Source organism: Rattus norvegicus, chromosome Y (assembly GCF_036323735.1).
Source record: "Rattus norvegicus strain BN/NHsdMcwi chromosome Y, GRCr8, whole genome shotgun sequence".
Taxonomy (NCBI): Eukaryota; Metazoa; Chordata; class Mammalia; order Rodentia; family Muridae; genus Rattus; species Rattus norvegicus.
The window spans coordinates 25,858,891-25,881,996 of record NC_086040.1 but is presented as its reverse complement, the minus strand read 5'-3'; the positions used below and the strand labels follow the sequence as shown (position 1 = coordinate 25,881,996).

General features: G+C 37.9%; 1 long non-coding RNA gene across 2 annotated transcripts; it reads left to right on the top strand.

The window, feature by feature from the left end:
* The first annotated feature begins 1,279 nt into the window (after nucleotides 1–1,279).
* On the top strand, nucleotides 1,280–22,942 carry LOC134484463 (uncharacterized). Of its 2 annotated transcripts, none has more exons than XR_010061922.1 (3): nucleotides 1,280–1,444; nucleotides 13,709–13,921; nucleotides 22,398–22,942. It is a non-coding gene; the product is annotated as an uncharacterized LOC134484463 (long non-coding RNA). The 2 variants fall into 2 exon arrangements; XR_010061923.1 differs by having other exon boundaries at nucleotides 9,800–13,921.
* Nucleotides 22,943–23,106: the final 164 nt, after the last annotated feature.

The window sequence follows — 23,106 nt, the reverse complement described above, 5'->3', positions numbered from 1 at the left end:
ATATACAGATATATAGATATATAGATATACAGATATATAGATATACAGATTATAGATATGGATATAGATAGAGATAGAGGTAGATATATTAGCCAGCAAAACTAGATAAGATGGATGAATCTTATTATTGCATGATTAGAAGAAACGGATATAGGTCTATCCTGAGAGACACAGTTAGAGCATGTCAAATACAGAAGTGAATGGTAGTGGCCAACCAGTGAACTGAAAACCGATCTCTTGTTGGTAGATTTTGAGAAGGGTTACAAGAACTGAAGGAGCTTTTAATCCTATAAGGAAAAACATGCCATCAAACCAGAGTTTTCTGGTAGTATACAAATATTCAAAGGTTGTACATGGATAGACCTATGGCTCCCACTTCATATATAGCAGAGAATGGTCTTGTTGGTCACCAATGGAATGAGATGCCCTTGGTCTAAACTAGGTATTATTACCAATTCAATGGAATGTCAAAGAGCAATAAGAGGGATTATACAAGAAGGGCATGGGGACCGGTTAGGGATCTCATGGAAAGCAATCTGGGAAAGGAAAATATTTGAAATGTAAATATGGATAATCAAATTAAAAAGGCAAAAAAAAATCTTGCTAAAAATAATAAATATTAACTAAGTTAAAAATAAGAAAACTGCCATCGAATCATACATATTGAATGAGAAATCTAAAGGGTCACAATCAGACAATGGCTGTCAGAGTAATCCTAGCGAAAAGACTGATATGATGAACTATAAACACATCTCACTCCCAAATCCCAGTATCAAACACAAACTGCACTATAGGTATTCAAATAATCAAGGAGATTCCTCTGAGCTGAGGACACATTAATTGTCTTTCACTTCTTCCTTAGGACCCTTTTCTTTTGGGCAAAAAAATAAAAGGCATGAGCTGTAAGGAAAAGGACAGTGCCCTCCCCTACACCTGGCTTTTTTGATAAATATATTAATGATATAAACTCTCTGACTTAAAGGAACCATTAGAAGGAGAGAAGTCCAGTTAGTTTTGACAGGTTCCGAGCCCCTGAACCCATGTGTGGAAGGGTCAGATCAATTGTATTTCTTCAACATACCTACTCAACTCCTAGCAAAGAGTCAGTGAGATTTTCCGGGGTCAACATATTTCTTCCTTTGTTTTACACCAAGAAAGAAGACCATCTTTGTTCTCCCCATCTCTGAGCTTTTCATATTCTTTGTTCTCACTCCCAAATTGATATTTCCTCTGAACTACAGGAGAATTAGTAAACCTTATAGGCACTGAAGGAATATCCAAGAGGCATTTGCAGACACTTGTGACATCACAGGAGAAGCTAGGGCTCTCCAGGATACAAGAGATTTTTCATGGAGGGCCTAATGATGAATGTCTCTGAGAACTGCCATGGCCTACCTGTAAACAGCTTTCTTTACATTGACCAGTTTCAAGAGTGCCTTTCCAGGTATGTCTCCCGTGACATAGGGGAAACCTTTATGTACTCCATCTCTCTAAAGCTAGGGTCTTCTCTTTGCTTCGACAGTGGTTACATGCTCTGAATGGAGAAAGGTAGTCACGGTCCTGACATGGGTAGTAATGATGTAGGAACTTGGGAGTGTAGGAGATTCTTCTGGATAATATTTTTATTCCCATGTCCATTCCTGTGACATACAGTTCCATTTTCTAGATTTTCTCTGTTTTATAATGGCCAGTATTTTCGCTATAGACCTTTAGGTGAATGAATATTGTATTTCACTTTCTTATTGTACATTCCTTGATAGGGGACTTTATAAATATTTCTGAATGTGTACTCTAAATTACTGTTTTCCAATTCCATTTTCTGCTATGATATTGGAAACAAATGTGGCCCGGCTATAGAGTGAGTATAATAGTATGAATACTGTGTACTTACTTCAAATGATAAACTCCCAAATACTTATTTTATCCAAAGATATCCATACATCAATAAAGCAAAGGACCACATGGACTATACATTTCGGTTCTCTAATCAAATTTGATAACTGTACTACATTATGTACCTTCCTGTGGTCCCATGGCCAGCCTTGAAAGTTTTAGATGTGTTACCATGATTCTTTTAAAGCCCAAATAAAAGAAACAGGGGTATGGGCAGGAAAAGGAAGGCCTGAGGGACAGTGAAACCTCAACTTCAATACCTTCATAAGTATAGGAGTGAGTCTATTAGACATTGACATTAGTAATTTCTACAATTTCTACATTCTTTACATAGTTGCACAGAATCCATGTTGACATTCCACCTAACCACCATATATATATATATATATTTTTTTTCTTTTCAGACACCAAAACTAGATAAGAGTGATGAAGCTAAGTAGTGCTATTGCTATTGGCCAGGAAACTGATATACATATGTCCTGAGAGAAACAGCTAGAGCATTTCAAATAAAGAATAGAATGCTAGTGGCAAACAGGTGAACTGAAATGGACCTCTTGTTGGTAGATTCTGAGAAAGAATAACAAGAGCTGAAGGAGCTTTCAACACCGAAAGAAAAAAAATGCTAATGAACCAGAGCTTTCTGGTACTAAACTAATATTCAAAATCTGTACTTGGACAGACCTATGAATCCAACTGCATATGTAGCAGAGGATGGCTTTTTGGGCACCAATGGAAGTAGAAGGCCTTGGTCCTTCACTTGGTTTGACTCACAGTTAAAATAAATGTGAAAGGACAGTAAGGTAGTTTATAGAAGAACAGGAGAGGGACCAGTTAGATATCTTATGGTAGTAAACTCTTGAAAGAAATAATATTTTAAATGTAAATGTACATATTTATTTGTTTAAAAAAACAAATAAAATTTGCAAAAATAAAAAAAATATAAGAAATAAATGAAAAGAAAACTGACAGCTAAACACAAACACAGATGTTGACTCAGAAATCTAATGGATCACTGTCAGGGTATGGTAGTTACAGATATAATAGTGGAAAGACTAGGATGGTGAAGACTCAACTAGAAACACTTCTCTCTCCCAGATATCTGTATCAGACACAAACTGCACAATAGATATCTAAAGCATGGAGGAGTTTACTCTGAGCTAGGGACACAATACTTGTCCTTCCTTTCTTCCTTAGGTCCTTTCTCTTCTTGTCAAAAAGAATTAAGGCCATATGCTCTCAGGAAAACAACTGTGCCCTTCCCATCACTTGGCTTTTGATATATATGAATGATATAAACTCTCTGATTTCCAGGACCCATAAGAACAGGGAAGTCCAGATGCTTCTGAGAGGACCCCAAATCCCGATTCCCATTTGTGGAAGACTCAGATCAGTGCTATCTGTTCAGAAATATCACTCAACCCGTACCAAGGAGTCACTGAGCTTTCAGAAGCACACATATTTCTTCCTTTTTTTAGAGCAAAACAGAAGGGAAGCTTCCTTATCTCCATATCTGATCTCTTCATCCTCTTTGTTCTCACTCCCAAATGGCTGTTTACTCTGAAATGGATGCCATTTACTAAACTCTAGAGGTACTGAAGGAATACCTGAGAAGCAGATGCAGTCATGACAACACTTGTGACATCACAGAAGAAGACAAAGCTCTCCAGGTTACAAGAGATTTTTCAGGCAGGGCCTAATGATGATGTCACTGAAAACTGCCATTGTCTCCCTGCTAAATAGTTTTCTTTACATTGACCAGAGTTGAGGGTGCCCTTTCCTGGTTTGTCTCCTATGATTCAGTGGAAACATTTACTCCATCTCTCTAAAGCTAGAGATTTCCCTTTGCATTATTAGTGGATACATGCTCTGAACGGGAAAATTTAGTCAAGGTCCTGGAATTGGTAGAAAAGATCTTGTAACATGGAGTGGAGGAGATTCTTCTGGATATTAATTTTATAACCAGGTACATTTTGTGAAATACAGTTCAATTTGTAGGTTTTCTCCGTTTCCCAAAGGCCAGTATTTTCCCTACAGACCTTCAATTGAATGTATATTTTATTTCACTTTCGTATTGTACATTCCTCGATATGGGACTTTATAAATATTGCTGAATGTGTACTCAAAACTTTTTTTTTCCAATTCCATTTTCTGGAATGATTTTGGCAACAAATGTGGCCTAGCTATAGAATGAGTATAAGAGTGTAAATATTGTGTACCTACTTGAAATGATAAACTCCCAAATCCTTAATTTATCCCAAAATTATCAGGGATCAGTCAAGCAAAGGACAACATGGACTATAGAATTTGATTCTCTAGTCCCATTTGATATCAGTTTTGCATTATCTACCTTACTGTGTTCCCGTGGCCAGACTTGAGGTTTGCGGTTGTTCTACAATTATTCATTCTTCTGGAATAATAAGATACAAGAAGGACAGGGAGAGGAATGGCTTGAGGTCCAGGGAAACCTCAACTTCAATATGTTCATAAGAAAAGGAGGGAGTCTATTTGACATTGTCCTTTGTGGATTCTACATTCTTGACTTAGTTAAGCACAATCCATGTGAAAATTCTACTTATCCACGTAGCGGCAGGAGCCACGCAAAGGATATATATATAAGATAAGATTAGATAAGATTGATGACGCTAAGAAGTGCATTCTGCCAGGCAACAGATATAGATATTTCTTTTTTTTTTTTTTTTTTTTTTTTTGGAGCTGGGGACCGAACCCAGGGCCTTGCGCTTCCTAGGCAAGCGCTCTACCACTGAGCTAAATCCCCAACCCCAATATTTCTTGAGAGACACAGCTAGAGCATATTATATACAGAAAAGAATGTGTTTTGTAAAAATATGAAAATAAAAAAGTAAAATTTCCTGTTACCCTGCTAACTCTGGCACCAATATGTCTGAAATTCTCTGCTAGATATCTTGGAGGAAACACATTCCCACTCCTCGGCTGCACAGTGTTTTTTGCCACCACACACTTTCCTATACACAAACCCTCACATAAAAAACACACAACACAATAATCTTTGATCTAGTAGAATAGATATAATTGCCCACTTAAACATACAAATCTGGGTACCATCCATCCCTTAGGAACATTAATAATAACATGTAAATACACAGAGCAAAATCTTAAATTCACTTACAATGGCTTCTCACTCTGTCATCTTCCTTTCTCTCCTTTTTCCTCTAGTCTTCTCCTCTTCTTTCAAACTTCTCTCCCACCCATTCTTCCTTCTCCTCCCATGACAACCCTCCTTCTATCCTGTTCCTGCCACTCACATATACTTCACAAATTCAATAGGCAAGTGGTTCTGGTGAAGTAATCTGAGTCCTGAGTACAGGACTATGCAGCTGACCTTGGGGCATTGGAATTAGTATCAAACACAGATAACTTCAGGGCAAACCACAACATGAACCCTAGTGGACAAAAAGTGAACTGAAAATGGACTTCTTGTTGGTAGATTTTGAGAAAGGATTAGAAGAGGTGAAGGTGCTTTCCACCCCTTAAGAACAAGAATGCTAATGAAGCAGAGCTTTCTGGTAGTAGACCAATGTTCAAAAAATGTACATGAACATACTTATGTCTCCAACTACATATGTTGTAGAGGATGGCCTTGTTGGACAACAATGGAAGGAGAACCCTTGGTCCTGCCTAGGTTTGGCTCCCGGTAAAGTAAATGTCCAGGGGCAGTAAGGGTGGTTATAGGAAAAGGGTAAGGGGACCGGTAAGGAATCATATAGTCTGAAAACTGGGAAAAGAAATAATATTTTAAATGTAAATTTAGAAATATCCAATTAAAAAAGCAATAAAATTTGTTTAAAAACTAAAAAAAAATGATAGAAATAAAAGAAAATAAATGTACCAGCTAATCACACCAATTGATTCAGTATTTTAAGGGGTCACTGTCATGGAATGGTATTCAGAGTAATACAAGTGGAAAGACTGATATGATTAAGTTTCATCTAAAAGCACTTCTCCTTCCCACATCTCCGTGTCAGACACGAACTGCATTATTAGAATCCAATGCATGCAGGAGTTTACTCTGTGCTGAGGACACAATACTTGCTTTACTTTCTTCTTTAGGACCTTTCCTTCTTAGCAAAAGGATAAAAGCTATGAGCTCCTTGGAAAAACTAGAGTGCCCTACCAAAACCTGACATTTGGGATAAAGAAATGAAATACATAAACTGTCTGACTCCCAAGAAAAATAACAAGCAGGAAAGTCCAGATGCTTCTGAGAGGCTCCCAGCTCCTGATTCCCATAAGTGTGAAGCTCAGATAAATGTTATCTCTTCAGTGAACCTACTCAACCCCTACACAATACTTAAAGAGCTTACCCATTGACCACATATTCCTTCCTTTTTTTATACCAAGACAGAAGGCTAGCTTCCTACTCCCCATGTCTGGTCACTTCATCCTTTGTGTTCTCCCTCCCAAATGGCTGTTTACCCCCCATTAGTTGCCAATTTGTAAACCCTAGAGGTACTGAAGGAGAATCTGAGAGGCAGTTGCAGTCATGACAACACTTGTGACATCACAGAAGAAGCTTGGGCTCTCCAGGATACAAGAGATTTTTCAGGGAGGACTAATGATGATGTCACTGAGAATTGCCATAGCCTACCTACTAAACAGCTTCCCTTCATTGACCATATTTGAGGGTGCCATTTCCAGAAGTTTCTCCTGTGACACAGTGGAAACCTTTACATACTAATTCTCTCTAAAGGTAGAGACTTCCCTTTGCTTCATTAGTGGGTACATGCTCTGAATGAACAAAGTTAGTCAGGTGCTTAGCATGGCAAGAAAAGATTTAGGAACATAGAGTGGAGGAGACTCTTCCAGATAATATTTTATTCTCAGGTACATTCCTGCGACTTACAGTTCAGTATCCCAGGTTTTCTCTATTTCCCAAAGTCCACTATTTTGCCTACAGACCTTAATTGAATGAATATTGTATTTCACTTTCTCATTGTACATTCCTTGAAAAGAGACTTTAATATTCCTGTATGTGTACTCAAAAATTGTTTCTAATTCCATTTTCATCAAAGCAAAGGACAAAATGACTATAGAAATCACTTTTTTAGCACTTTTTGGAATCAGTACTACACTATCTATCTTCCTGTGTCCCCATTGCTAGACTGGAGGGTCGGGTGTTTTACCATCATTGTCTCTGAAGGCCAAACATAAGATAAGAGAAGATGGGTAGAAATAAGAATGGCTTGCGGACCAGTATAACCTCAATTTCAGTAGAAACATAAGACAAGAGGGATTCTATTTGTGTCAATTCTCAACTCTACATTCTTGAACTAGTTGCGCAGAATCCATGTTACACTTCCATCTAACCACATAGCTGTAGGAGCCATCAAAAGTATATACATATATATATATATATATATATATATATATATATATATATATATATATATATATATATACCTCTGCCACCAAAACTAGATAAGATTGATGTATCTAAAAAGTAAATTCTGCTAGCAACCAGATATAGATATTTCCTGAGAGACACAGGTAGATCATGTTAACTGCCTAAACCACACAAAGATCCAACAAAGAAAAAGAACTTCAGACCAATTTCCTCTATGAATATTGACGCAAAAATACTCAATATAATTCTTGTGAACCGAATCTAAAAAACAATCATCCATCATTATCAGGGATGCAGAGATGTTTTCATATACAGAAAATCGTCAATGTTATGTATCATATAAACAAACTCAAAGATAAGGACACATGGTCATTTCATTAGATGCTGAGAAAGCATTTGACAAATTTCAACAACACTTCAGTGTAGGGAGCGTTGAGGTAAAGCATAAATGGTGCCGAAATCCAGTCCCGTCTGGAAGTAAACGATTTATTGCATATGCACAGGCTTGTCTCCTTGCCAGGGTGGCTGTAGGGTAATTAGGTGATCCGGTGCCCTCCTGTTGTGACCAAAGATACTGCACATGTGCGGGTTTTGCCCCTGGCATCAGTTTGACGGGATGGTAATAAGCTAATGAGGAATTCATGCGCAGCCAATACCTGAAGGAAAAGTAGCAGGGGTGATAGTGGGGTGATTCATTCTCCGCCAATCCCTGAAGGACAATTAGCATAGCCACAGCCTGTTGTGTATAGAAGGCAAGTGCTTTTGCCGCTAGAGGTCCCTGTATCACCAAAGAGGTGGTATTGCCATAAAGGCTGTAGAGAAGAATCCGACAATGTTGTGTCTTCCTTGCCAGATGAGGTGTATACACTTATTGACCCCAAAAGTTTAACCAGAGAACTTCTTAACCTGATAAACAACTTCAATAATGTGTCAGGGTATAAAATTAACTCAAACATACCAGGACCCTTCCTCTCCGCAATGGATAAACAGGCTAAGAAAGAAAATAATGAAACCACACACTTCACAATAGTCCCAAATAATGTAAAATATCTTGGTGTGAGATTAACCAAGCAGGTGAATTATCTGTATGACAAGAAGTTCAAGTATCTGAAGAAAGAAATTGAGAAAGATCTCAGAAGATAGAAAGAGCTTCCTTGCTCATGGATTGACACGATTAATATAGGGAAGATGACTATTTTCCCAATAGCAATGTACACATTCAATGCAATGCAATATCCATCAAAAATCCAACTGAATTCTTTAATAGAGATAGAAATAGCAATTTGCAAATTCATTTGGAATAAGAAAATGCCAGGACAGCTATAACTATCCTCAACAATAAAAGAACTTCTGGAGGAATCATCACTCCTTAACTCAAGCAGTATTAAAGAGCAATAGTGATAAAAACTGCTTGGTATTTGTAAAGAGACAGATGGATGGACTAGTGGAATAGAATTGAAGACCCAGAAATGAACCCACACACCTATCATTTGATATTTGGCAAAGGAGATAAAACCTTCCAAAGGAAGATACATAGCATTTTCCAATTAGTGCTGGTTCAACTGGAAGTCAGCTTGTACAAGAATGCAAATTATCCCATTTTTATGACCATGTACAAAGCTTCAGTACAAGTGAATCAAGGACCTACACATCAAACCAGAATCACTCAAACTAATAGAAGAAAAGGTTGGGATGAGTCTTGAACACATGGGCACAGGGAAAGTTTCCTGAACAAAACACCAATGATGTAGGCTCTAAGATCACAAATTGACAAATAGGACCTAATAAAACACGAAAGCTTCTGTAAGGTAAAATACACCATCATTTGGGCAAAGCTGTAACCAACAGATTGGGAAAATATTTTTACCAATCCTTTATCTGATAATGGGTAATATTCAAAATGTACAAACAACTTAAGAAGTTAGACTCTAGAAAGCAAAAAAAAAAAAAAAATTAAAAACATACGTTCTAGGGCCTCTCTGCCCACTTTTCTCAAAGTCCTAACTAATTTCATATCAAAAGTTAATGAAAATATTTTAAACCCTTTCCAAGGCACAGAAAATTATTTGCTTACAGCCAATCTGAATCAATCAGGCTGACTTTCAGTTCTTTATGAGAGGCACGAAGAAACATCCAGCCCCTACTGCTCCTATGTCCCTATGCACAGGAGGCCCAGATGGAGCTAGGTGGTTTTTTTTTTTAAGTCAGGAATGTGAGCAGAATTCTCAGGGGTTTCTGTCCCTCTGATGGTCTCAGTCTGACCACACCACACGAGATTTGGGAGTAGGATGCTGTTAGGACCAGTTCAGATCCAGTTGCAGTTTGGACTGCAGGGCTCCTGCAGCTTGACTGCTTCTATATACATGTGTCCAGATGCACTATGCACTTTCCTCTTGGGCTAGGCCTGTGGGAACAAGTGGGCGGAGGTAGCAGTCTCTCCTTCCCTGAGGTCTCAGTATTGTCCACTCTTCTGTCTCACAGAGTTTCCAAAGGAGTTTCAAATGTTCATTCCCTATCCTGCAGGTCTCCAGTATTTCCAATTCTCCTCCAAATGTGTTGGAGAAGACCCCTCTGATCGAGGGGAGGTACAACAAGCCCCATCAAACAAAATGGTCTGCACATCTTCTTCTCTTAAAGGTAATCTCAATGATTTCCATATTCCACAAATGGATTAAGTCCTGCCCACTCTCTGCATGAGACTTTAATACCTTCGCCAACTGCCAAAACTTGGCAGAGAGCTTTGTCCACTCACAAAGACACTCAAAGATGTCCCCCATCTCCACCAAAGTGCCTTTTGCAATCTGCTTCGGGTTAAATGAGTTGAAAACTGATTCTGCTGACAACGGGGATTTCTGAAATCACTATTAATCCAAGAGGAACTTCAAAGACCTCTACTATTAAAAAAGGACTTAAATCATCACTTATGATCCAAGGGGGGCAAAATACAGTCACAAATCCTCAAGTCAACCTCATAACACACATAACAGAAGAGGAGTGACAAAACTTTCTGCATGTACACCATTAGATCAAGAATGACTGCCAGTTTTTGAAGGGGCTCTTGAGAGTTTCACACCCACACAAGATATGTTAGAAAATTGTGAGTCCACCTAAGGAACTCTTGTGACTTCTTCACATAAAAAATATGATCTAGCACCCTCACCATCACCCCCAGTACTTCCAATGTCCCTATAAAACAGAGAAATATTCAAATATCCTCTACCACCAAAAAGGACCCTCCTGACTTGTCATCAGGCCCAAAAAAGACAAGTTTATCGTAACACATTGTCAATGAGTCATGCAGACTCCATATCGATACAATGTACAGAGAAGATAAAACATACCCTTCCTCCTCAGGGGACTCTATGTCATTCTGTCCTGAAAAGAGGGGCTCCAAAATTTTCCACATGTACATCAGAGATGCTAGAATTTCCCAAAACTGAGCATGATTCTCTGAGTAGTACTCTATCTCAAAAAGAGACTGCAGGACAAGAAACATCTACAAAAGGAATTCTACCCACGGCCACATATTTAGAAATGGCTTGTGGACACAACACGTGTACAAAAGATGTTCTAGGACATATTGCATATGTAGAGAAGGTTATGGATCCAACCATATATGAACGAGGAGTAGGGGAACATGATATGCAAACACCAGTGTCTGTAGCATCCTTGACATCTGAGGAAAGGGATTCCTTGGATTCCATTTGTGGAAAGAATGGATATGACCTCCGCAAACTTCACAGATGACTATAGGAACTTCTTAATCTCCTCAAGATCAGCCATCTTCCCCAACTACAGAAGATGCTACACACTCTTCCAAATATGCACAAAGGGTTTCCAGTCCTTCTTTATACCCACAAACTGACCCAGAACACCTGCCAAATACCTAAAAGCCTTTCAATTTTACCTTATCTCCTGAAGGGGCCTTGGAACCTGTTTTGCCTATCAAGCAGGGTAGGGAACCTGACACTTCAATACTTCAATATGAAAGTCTCTTTCCATTTTTCCTGCAGAGGGAATTTTTCTTGGAACTTACACAGTTACACAACGATGTCTAGAAGCTCCTTATCTGCTCATGAGAGTCTCAGACCTCTCACATATGCCCCTGTTTCTCTAGGAGAGGTCACATCTCAGAGGTAGCTCTAATACCTTCCCCCCCCATTCTGACATCACACTCAGGATTTCCACATATATACACGATACATTAAGACCTTCCTCATGTGAGAAGGATGTCGTAGGATCTACTGCATCTGAACAGCATGCTTTACAACTATCCCCATCTACCCAATTAGATTTATTTCACATGTCCACTCTGTGGAGAAATACTTGACATTCTCCGTATACCAAATTGGACCACAGGCATCGAGTTTCTAGAAACAAAGGGTTAAGATTTTATCCTTTTGATGGAGTCTTTAGAAATTTCTCCTCTAAGGGAGACAGTTTCAACCTTCCCCCTTCTGCCAAAAGGGATCTTGTGCCATCTTCTGCTGCCGAAGAGTCACTAAAAGCTACAACTACTACTCAGGTGAGTCTCACACCTTCTCCATCTGCCCAAAGGGACATGGAATTTTCAAAAAAGACTAAGGAATTGTGGAAAGTTGCCAATCCTTACAAGGGCATGCCGGACATTCCATATTGTCCCAAGATGCTCAAGTAACTCTTCCTTCAACTGAAAAGGCATGTTCACCATCTGCCCTAGGTTTCAGGGAATTTCTTCACCCCTCTCTAGTGCTCCAGAAAGTGTTCTCCATGCTCAAAGTGATTTGTCACTGTGCAAATTAGACTTCAAAGATACAAAACCTTTTTTTTTATATTTACAAAGGTCTGAAGGGCAGTCCACATCGAAAAAAAATCATGTAGACCTTGTGCCATTAGCCCAAGTATATAAAAAAATTTTCCATGTCTTCTAAAGCATCTTAACATCAACCTGGCTCTAGCACTCATTCTGGGAAACATTTACCATCAGCCATACAATCCCCAGGACCATCAAAATCTAATAAGGGGTATCTAGAAACTTTGCCATCTGGCAAAAGGTCTTTAGGATGTTCAGCATCTTCTCCATGAGCTTGGTGAACCCATAGAACAAAAGAATTAAACCATCTTCCCAGGGTGTTTTCCCAAGATCCACATATTTCTTGTTTACTTTTATACCAAGATAGAAGGCCAGCTTCCTTCTCCCCATCTCTGATATCTTCATCCTCTTTGTTCTCCTCCCAAATGGCTGTTTACTCTGAACAGAAGGCTAATTGGTAAATCCTAGAGGTACTGAAGGAATTTCCGAGGTGCAGTTGAAGACACGACAATACTTGTGACATCACAGAAGAAGCTAGGGCTCTCCAGGATGTAAGAGATTTTTCAGGGAGGGCCTAATGATGATATCACTGAGAATTGCCATGGACTACCTGCTGAACTGCTTTACTAACATTGAGTAGATTCAAGGGTGCACTTCACAGGAGTGTCTCCTGTGACACAGTGGAAAACTTTACATACTTGATCTCTAAAGCTAGGGAATTCTCTTGGCTTCCTTAATGATTACATGCTCTGAATGGTGAAAGATAGCTAGGGACTTGGCATGGGTAGAAAAGATTTAGGAACCTAGAGTGGAGGAAATTAATGTGGATAATAATTTTATTCCCAGGTCTAGTTCAATTTTCTCAGATTTATCTGTTTCCCAAACACTAGGATTTTCCCTATAGTCCTGTAATGGAATGAATATTATATTATATTTTCTTATTGTACATTCCACGATAGGGGACTTTATAATATTCCTGAATGTGTACTCAAAAATTCTTTTTTCCAATTCCATTTCTGCAATGATTTTTGGCAACAGAGGTGGCCCAATTATAGAATGAGCATAACAGTGTAAATGCTGTATACATACTTCAATGACACACTCCCAAATCCTTATTTTATCCAAAAATTACCAGATATTAATAAAGGAAAGTACCACATGGACTATTTAATTCGTTTCTCTAGTCCCACTTGATATCAGTTCCGCAATATCTACTTTCCTGTGTTTCATTGCCATACTTGAGGGTTTTGGATATTTTACCATGATTCATTATTAAAGTCAAACATAAGATATAGGAGGATGGAAAGTGAGAGGAATGACTTGAGAACCAGTGAAGCCTCAATATAAGTAGTTTCAAAAGAACAAGATGGAGTCTAATTGGTGTTGCCATTTGTGGATTCTACAGTCTTGACCTAGATGCGCAGAATTCATGTTAAAATTCCTGCTAAAATTATAGCTGTAGGAGCCAACAAAAGTACATATATATACATCAGCCACCGAAACTACACAAGATTGATGGAGGTAAGAAATGCATTCTGTCAGATATAGATATTTCCTGAGAGACACAGCTAGATTATACAAATACAGAAGTGAATGCTAGTGGCATACCAGTAAACTGGAAATGGACTTCTTGTTTTTAGATTTTAAAAAAAGATTACAAGAGCTGAAGGGCTTTAACACTACAAGAACAACAATGCCAATGAACCAGAGCTTTCTGATACTAGAACAATATTCAAAGAATGTACATGGACAGAGTTATGGCTCCAACTGCATATGTGGAAGAGAATAGACTTGGTGGGCACCAATGGAAGGAGAAGTCCTTGGTCCTCCCTAGGTTTGACTCCAAGTTCAAGGTAATGTCAAGGGGTAATAAGGAGGGTTATAGAAGAAGGGCAGGGTAACGAGTAAATGATCTTTTAGGCAGGAAACTGGGAAAGGAAATAACATTTTAAATGAAAATATAGAAACATCCAGTTAAAAAAGCAATAAAATTTGCTAAAAAATGAAAGATATAAAATAAAAGTAAACTGCCAACTAATTATACCTGTTGACTTGGAAATCTACAATGATAGTCAGAGTAATACAAGTGGTAAGACTAAGATGATGATATCTGAACTAGAGCACTTCTCTCTCCCAGATAGAAGTATCAGACAGAAACTGCACTATAGGTATCGAAAACATTGAAGAGTTTACTCTGAGCTGCGAACATAATGCTTGTCCATCCCATCTTCCTAAGTAACTTTCTCTTTTTGAGAAAAAGTATAAAGTCCATGACCTGTCAGGGATACAACTGTGCCATTCACAACACTTGACTTTGGAATAAAGGAATGAATGATATAAACTCTCTGACTTCCAGAAAGTAAAAGAAAAGGGAAGTTCAGATGCTTCTGAGAGGCTCCCGGCTTCTAATTCCCTTATGTGGAAGGCGAAGTTAAAGGCTATCTCTTCAGAGTTACCCCTCAACACCTAACAAGGACATACTAAACTTTCCCAAGCACCACATAATTTTCCTTGTTTTTTTTTATACCAAGACAGAAGGCCAGCTTCCTTCTCTCCATTTCATATCCTTCATCCTCTTTTTTCTCACTTCCAAATTGTCTCTGAATTAGGCCAAATAGGAAACCTTAGAGGTATTGAAGGAAAATCTGAGAGGCAGTTGCAGTCATGACAACAGAAGGAGCTAGGGGTCACCAGATTATAAGAGAGTTTTCAGGGAGGTTCTAATGATAATGTCACTGAGCACTACCGTGATCTACATGCTGAACACTTTTCCTTACATTTACCAGATTCAAGAGTGCCTTTACCAGGTATGTCTCAGGAAACACAGTGGAAACCTGTATGTACTACATCACTCTAAAGTAGAGACTTCTCTCTGCTTCTCTAGTCGTTACATGCTCTGAATGTAGAAAGTTAGCCAGGGGCTTAGCATGGGTAGAAACGATTTAGGAACATGGAGTGTAGGAAATACTTCTAGATAATATTTTTATTCCCAGGTTCATTCCTGTGACATAAAGTTCAATTTTCTGTGTTTTCTTTCTTTCCCAAATGCCAGTATTTTCTCTACAACCTTTAATTGAATGAATATTGTATTTCAATTTCTTACTGTAAATTCCTTGATAGGGGACTTTGTAAATGTTCCTCATTGTGTAATCAAAAATTCTGTTTTCCAATTAAATTTTCTGCAATGATTTTGGTCACAAAGGGGGCCCAGCTATAGAATGAGTACAACACTGTAACTACTGTGTACCTATTTCAAATGAAAAATTCCCAAATCCTTTTTTTTTACCAAAAAAATTACCAGACATCAGGAAAGCAAAGTATAACATGGATTTTTTAATTCGGTTCTCTACTCCCATTTGATATCAGTAGTACCCTATGTATCTTCCAGTTTTCCCATGGCCAGACTTGAGTGTTTAGGATGTTTTACCATGATTCTTTCTTAAGGCCAAATGTAATCTACCAGATGATGGGCAGGGGAGAAGAATGGCTTGAGGACCAGTTAAATGTCTACTTGAATAGGTTCATAAAAACAGGAGGGAGTCTATTTACATTGTCATCTGTGAATTCTACATTCTTGACATAGTTGGGGAGAATCCTTGTTAACATTCCGCCTAACAACGTAAGTGTAGAAGCCTCCAAAATTATTTATATACATCAGCCACCAAAACTAGATAAGATTGATAAAGCTAATAAGTGCATTCTTCCAGGAACTCGATAAAGATATTTACTGAGAGACACAGATACAGCATGTCAAATACAGAAGTGAATGCTAGTAGCAAACCAGTGAACTGAAAGCAGACCTCTTGTAGGTAAATATTGAAAAAGGTTAGAAGAGCTGAAGGTGATTTCAACCCCATAAGAACAACAATGCCAATAAACCAGAGCCTTCGGATACCAGACCAATAAACAAAGAACGTACATGGACTGATCTATGGCTCCAAATTCATATGTGGCAGAGGATGGCCTTTTTGGGCAAAAATGGTGATGATGCCCTTGGTCCTCCCTAATTTGTCTCCCAGTTCAAGGGAATGTCAATGGACAGAAAGTCTGGTTATAGAAGTAAGAAAAGGGAACATGTAGGGATCTTAAGAGAATAAACTGGGAAAGGAATTAATATTTTAAATGTAAATATAGAAAACATCCAGTTCAAAAAAAGCAATAAAATTCTCTAAAAAATATGAATGACATAAAAGAAAAGAAAGATGCCAAGTAATCACATGTATTTCCTAGGAAATTGAAGTGGTAGTCTGAGTAATACTAGTGGAAAGACTGAGATGATCAAGTCTCAACTAGAAGCACTTCTCTCTGCCAAATATCAGTGTCAGACACAAAGTGCTCTATAGATATCCAAAGCATGAGTTTACTTGGAGCTAAGCATACAATACTTGTTTTTCCCTTCTTCCTTAGGACCTTTTCTTCTTTACAAAGTATAAAGGTCATGACTTATCAGGAAAACAAATATGCCCTTCAAACACTTGGCTTTTGGAATAAAGAAATGAATGATATAAACCCACTGTCTTCCAGGAACCATAAGAACAGAAAAGTCCAGAGTGTAGGAAGTTCTTATAGACAATATTTTTATTCACAGGTCATTCCTGTATACTCTATCTAGTTTCCAGTGTTTGAATGCCCAGACATAAGGGTAGGATGATTTATCATCATTCTTTCTTAAGTCCAAAAGTAAGATACTGGACTAAGGACAGGGAGAAAAATGTCTTGAGGACCAGTTAAACATATTCTTCAATAGGTTAATAAAAACAGGAGAGAGTCTATTTGAAATTGTCATTTGTGAATTTTACACTATTGACATATTTGGCCAGAATCCATGATAATTTTCCACTTAAACATTTAGGTGTAGGAGCCACCAAAAGTATATATGTATACATCAGCCAACAAAACTAGGTAAGATTGATGAAGGTAAGAAGTGCTTTCTGCCAGGCACCAGATATAGATATTTACTGAGAGGCACAGATACAGCATGTCAAATACAGAAGTGAATGGTGGTAGTAAACCAGTGCACTGAAAACGGACATATGGTTGCTAAATCTTGAAAAAGGATTAGAAGAGCTGAGGGTGCTTTCAACACCATAAGAACAACTATGCCAATGATACAGAGCTTTATTGTACTAGACAAATATAAAAAGAAAGTACATGTACTGACCTATGGCTCCAAATGAATAAGTGGCTGAGGATGTCATTTTTGGGCAACATTGAAAAGAGAGGCACTTGTCCTTCCTAGTTTTTCTTCCAATTCAAGGAAATGTCACGAGCCAGAAAGGCTGTTTAGAGAAGAAGGAAGGGGTTGGGGATTTAGCTCAATGGTAGAGCGCTTGCCTAGGAAGCGCAAGGCCCTGGGTTCGGTCCCCAGCTCAGAAAAAAAGAACAAAAAAAAAAAAAGAAGAAGGAAATGGAATGCGTAGGGAACATATGATCAGGAAACTGGAAATTGAAATAGTATTTTAAATGTTTATATCTACTTAAAAATCTAGTTAAAAGGAATTAATTTTGCTAAAATATAAAAAAATGAATGATATAAAAGAAAATAAATGTGCAAAGTCATAACAATTATTGGCTCAGAAATTTAAAGTCATAGTCATAGTAATACTAGTGGAAAGACTGAGATGATGAAGTCTCAACTAGAAGAATATTCTCTCCCAAGTATCAGTGTCAGACACAAACTGCACTATAGGTGTCCAAAGCACAGAGGAGATGATTAACTTGAGTTAGGGACAGAATATTTGTTTTTCCCTTCTCCTTAGGACCTTTTCTTCTCGACAAAAAGAGTAAAGGTCCTTATCTCTCATTAAAACAACTGTGCCTTTCACAACACTTGGTTTTTGGAATAAAGAAATGAACGATATAATCCCTCAGGAACCATAAGAACAGGAAAGTCCTGTTGTTTCTGAGAGTCTCCAAGCTCATGATTCCCTTATTTATAAGGCTCAGATCAAGGCTATCTTTTCAGCGATATCACTCAAGCCCTACAAAGGACTCACTGAACTTTCCAAAGGACCACATTTTTCTTCCTTATTTTTTATACCAAGACAGAAGGCCCGCTTCCTTCTCCCCATTTCCAAACACTTCTTCCTCTTTGTTACCACACCACAATTTGCTCTGAATTAGAGAATATTAGTAAAACCTATTGGTGAAGGAATAACTGAGAGGCAGTTGCAGTCACGACAATAGTTGTGACATCACAGAAGCTAGGACGCTCAAGGTTACAAGAGAGTTTTCAGGGAGGTCCTAATGATTATGGCACTGAGAACTGCTGTGGACTACCTGCTGAACACCTTTCCTTACATTGACCAGATTCGAATTTTCACTTTCCAAGTATGTCTCCCGTTACACAGTTGAAACCTATACATAACACATCTCTCTAAAGCTAGAGACTTCTCTCTGCTTCACAAGTGGTTACATGCTCTGAATGGAGAAAATTAGACAGGGTAGAAAAGATTTAGGAACATGGAGTGTAGGAGATAACTCTAGATAATATTTTTTTGGTTCTTTTTTTCGGAGCTGGGGATCGAACCCAGGGCCTTGCGCTTCCTAGGTAAGCGCTCTACCACTGAGCTAAATCCTCAGCCCCTCTAGATAATATTTTTATTCCCAGTTTCATTCCATTGATATAAAGTTCAATTTTTTGTGTTTTCTCTGTTTCCCAAAGGCCAGTATTTTCCCTACAGACCTTTAATTGAATGAATATTGTATTTCAATTCCTTATGGTTAATTCCTTGATAGGGGGTTTTGTAAATATTCCTCAATGTGTACTCAATAATTCTGTTTTCTAATTCCATTTTCTGCAATGATTTTTGTCACAAAGTGGGCCCAGCTATATAGTGAGTATAACAGCATAAATACTGTAAAACTACTTCAAATGATAAACTCACAAATACTTATTTTAACAAAAAAATTACCAGACATCAGGAAATCAAAAACAACATGGACTATTGTATTTGGTTATCTAATCCCATTTGATATCAGTACTACACTATCTAGCTTCCAGTTTTCCCATAGCCAGAACTGAGGGTTTAGGATGTTTTACCAAGATTCTTTCTTAAAACCAAATGTAAGATACCAGATGATGGGCAGGAAGAAGAATGGCTTGAGGACCAGTTATACGTCTACTTCAATAGGTTCATAAAAACAGGACGGAATCTATTTGCATTGTCATTTCTTAATTCTACATTCTTCACATAGTTCGGCAAAATCCATGTAAACATTCCACTTGACAAAATAGGTGTAAGAGCCACCAAAATTATATTTGTACTCATCAGCCATCCAAACTAGATAAGATTGATGAAGGTAAGAAGTTCATTCTGCAAGGAACCAGGTATAAATATTTACTGAGAGCTACAGATACAGCCTGTCAAATACAAAAGTGAATGCTGGGACATACCAGTTAACTGAAAACAGACCTCTTTTTGGTAAATTTTGAAAAAGGATTCGAAGAGCTGAAGGTGCTTTCAACCCAAGAAGAATAACAATGCCAGTGACCAGCGCTTTCTCATAATAGACAGATTTACAAAGAAAGTACATGGACTAACCTATGGCTCCAAATGCATATGTTGCAGAAAATGGCCTTTTTGGGCAACATTGGAAAGAGAAGCTCTTGTATTCCCTACTTTGTCTCCCAGTTCAAGGGAATGCATTGCGGCAGAAAGGCTGGTTTGAAAAGAAGGAAATGGAACGGGTAGGAACCTTATGGGCAGGAAACTGGGAAAGGAAATAATATTTTAAAAGTAAATATAGAAACATCCAGTTATAAAACAATAAATTTTGGTAAAAAATAAAAAAAAAGAATGATATGAAAGAAAGAAAGCTGCCAAGTAAAAAGACATCTTGACACAGAAATCTGAAGTGTTATTCAGAGTAATACTAGTGGAAAGACTGAGATGATGAAGTCTCAACTACAAATACTTCTCTATCCCAGATATCAGTGTGAGAGACAAACTGTACTATAGGTATCCAAAGCGTGGAGAAGTTTATTCAGAACTAGGGATACAATACTTGTTTTTCCCTTCTTCCTTAGGACCTTTTCTTCTTGAAAAAAAGAGTAAGGGTCATGAGTTCTCAGGAAAACAACTGTGCCCTTCACAACACGTGACTTTTGGTATAAAGAAATTAATGATATAAACTCTCTTATTTCAAGGAACCATAAGAACAGAGAAGTCCAGATAAGAACAGAGACGTGCAAATGCTTCTGAGATTCTCCCAGCTCCTGATTCCCTTATGTGGAAGACTCAGATCAATGCTATCTCTTCAGCGATATCACTCAAACCCTACAAAGGACTCACTGAACTTTCCAAAGGACCACATATTTCTTCCTTGTTTTTTATACCAGGAAAGAAGATCAGCTTTTTTCTCCCTATTTCTATTCTCTTCATCGTCTTTGTTATCACTCCCAAATGTGCTCTGAAGTAGAGGCCTATTAGTAAACCCTAGAAGTACTGAAAGAATATCTCAGAGGAAGTTGCAGTCACAACAACACTTGTGACATCACAGAAGAATCTAGTGCTCTCCAGGTTAGAAGAGAGTTTTCAGGGAATGCCTAACAATGATGTCACTGAAAACTGTCATGGCCTACCTGATGAACACCATTCCTTACATTGACCAGATTCAAGTTTGCACTTTATAGGTATGTCTCCTATGACACAGTGGAAACCTTTATATACACCTTCTCTCTAAAGCTAGAGAATTCTCTGTGCTTGACTAGTGGTTACATGCTGTGGGGCGTGGCATGGGTGAAAACGATTTAGGAACATGGAGTGTAGGAGATGTTCCTAGATAATATTTTTAATCCCCGGTTCATTCCTGTGACACACAGTTAAATTTTCTAGGTTTTCTCTGTATCACAATGACCAGTATTTTCCCTACAGATGTATAATTGAACGAATATTGTATTTCAATTTCTTATTGTAAATTCCTTGTTAGGTGACTTTGTAAATTTTTCTCAGAAATTGATCTCAAATTTCTGTTTTAAGTACCATTTTCTGCAATGATATTGTCACATATGGGGCCCTGATATAGAGTAAGTATAATAGTGTAAATTCTGTGTACCTACTTCAAATGTAATCTCTCAAATTCTTATTTTATCAAAAAATTACCAGACAACAGGAGAACAAAGACAACATTGACTATTGAATTCTGTTTCTTGTCCCATTTGATATCAGTACTACACTCTCTAGCGTCCAGTGTTCCCATGGCCAGAATTGAGGGTTTAGGATGATTTACCATGATTCTTTCTTCAGGCCAAACGTAAGATGCTGGATGATGTGCAGGGAAAAGAATGACCTGAGGACCAGTTAAACGTCTACTTCAGGTTTGGGATTTACCTCAATGGAGAGCGCTTGCCTAGCAAGCGCAAGACCCTCGGTTCCTTCCCCAGCTCTGAATAAAAGAGAAAAAATCAAGTCTACTTCAATAGGTTCATAAAAACAGGGGGAGTCTCTTTGAAATTGTCATTTTTGAATTCTATATTCTTGACCTAGTTGGTCAGAATCCATGTTAACTTTCCAATTAACTTCATAGGTGTAAGAGCCACCAAAAGTATATATGTATACATCAGACCAAAAAAAAAAAAAAAACTAGATAAGATTGATGAAGGTAGGAAGTGCATTCTGCAAGGAACTGGATATAGATATTTACTGGAGACACAGATACAGCATGTCAAATACAGAAGTGAATGCTAGTAGCAAACCAGTGAACTGAAAACAGACATGTGGTTAAATTTAAAAAAAAAAAAGGATTAGAAGAACTGAACGTACTTTAAACCACATAAGAACAATGATGCCAATGAACCAGAGATTTTTATAACTAGACCAATAATCAGAGAAAGTACATGGACTAGCCTATGGCTACAAATGCATATGCTGCAGAGGATGGCCTTTTTGGGCAACATTGAAAAGAGAAGCCCTTGTCCCCTCTAATTTGTCTCCCTGTTCAAGGCAATGTCATGCGGCAGAAAGTTTGGTTAGAGAAGAAGGATATGGAACAGGTAGGGATCTTATGCACAGGAAACTGGGAAAGGAAATAATATTTTAAATGTATATATAGAAACATCTAATTAAAAAGCAATAAATTTTGTTTAAATATAAAAAAATAAATGATATAAAAGAAAAGAAAGCTGCAAAGTCATCACAAATATTGACTCAGAAATCTGAAGTGGTAGAGTAATACTAGTGGAATGACTGAGTTATTGAAGTCCCAACTAGAAGCACTTCTCTCTCCCAAATATCAGTGTCAGACACAAAGTGCATGATAGGTATACAAAGCATGTATGTGTTTACCGTTAGTTAGTGACACAATACTTGTTTTTCCCTTCTTCCTTAGGACCTTTTCTTCTTGCGAAAAAGTGTAAAGGTCATGAGTTCTCAGGAAAACAACTGTGCCCTTCACAACACTTGGCTTTTGGAATAAAGAAATAAATGATATAAACCCTTTGACTTCCAGGAACCATAAGAACAGGGAAGTCTACAAGCTTCTAAGAGCCTCACAGTTCCTTATTCCCTTATATAGAAGCTCAGATCAAGGCTATCTCTTCAGCCATCCCACTCAACCCCTACCAAGGGCTCTCTGAGTTTTCCAAAGGACCACATATTTCTTCCTTGTTTTTTTATACCAAGATAGAAGGCCAGCATCCTTCTACCCATTTCCAATCTCTTCATCCTCTTTATTATCACTCCCCAATTTCTCTGAATTAAATGTCAAGCAGTAACCACTTTCAAAGTATGTCTCCTGTGACACAGTGGAAACCTTTATGTACTCCATCTGTCTAATTCTAGAGATTTCTCTCTGCTTCACTAGTGGTTTCATGTTCTGAATGGAGAAACTTGTTCAGGGGCTTGGCATGGGTAATAAAGATGTAGGAACATGGAGTGTTGGAGATTCTTCTAGAGAATATTATTATTCTGTATGTCACAGATTTTTTCCTGTGACATACAGTTCAATTTTCTAGGTTTTCTCTGTTTTCCAAAGTCTAGTATTTTCCCTACAGACCTTTTATTGAATGAATATTGTATTTGAATTTCTTATTGTAAAT